Genomic DNA, 529 nt, shown 5'->3' with positions numbered 1-529 from the left:
TATGAAGATGATTCTTGTTTCGTTTGCCCTTTTGGTTTATTAATCCAGTTCTATATAAATCTTAAATAATTGGTAACCTCCTCAAGAATAAAATCTTTCCTTCCATGAAATCAAATAGTTACTACTTAAAAATGTTAGCTAGACATATGGTAACATTAGCCATGAACATTCACAGCATTGCAGTCATTTTGAGTTAGAGATTCTGGCAGACTAGACAAGCATTCGTCATCTGAAAGTTGGTAGTGTGACTACAGCAATATTGTTTCATACTGATGAATGGACATATGTGTACTTGCTATAAAAAAATAATTTGTTATTGGACTTCAAATTTTATGGAGTGCTTTCACATATATTAAGTCAACTGATTCCCACAACAACCTCACAAGGCAGGTAATGTTTTTAGCTCAGCTTCACACATAAGAACACCGAGACTAGGAAAAAGAAAGTGACTTGCTCCTGTTAATTCGATTAATCGCTGGAGGAACTTGGGTTTAGATTAGAACCTATGTTCTCTCTAAAATACTGTGCC

This window comes from Phyllostomus discolor, chromosome 3, assembly GCF_004126475.2.
Source record: "Phyllostomus discolor isolate MPI-MPIP mPhyDis1 chromosome 3, mPhyDis1.pri.v3, whole genome shotgun sequence".
Taxonomy (NCBI): Eukaryota; Metazoa; Chordata; class Mammalia; order Chiroptera; family Phyllostomidae; genus Phyllostomus; species Phyllostomus discolor.
The sequence above is the reverse complement of the archived record's forward strand: the minus strand, read 5'-3'. Positions refer to the sequence as shown.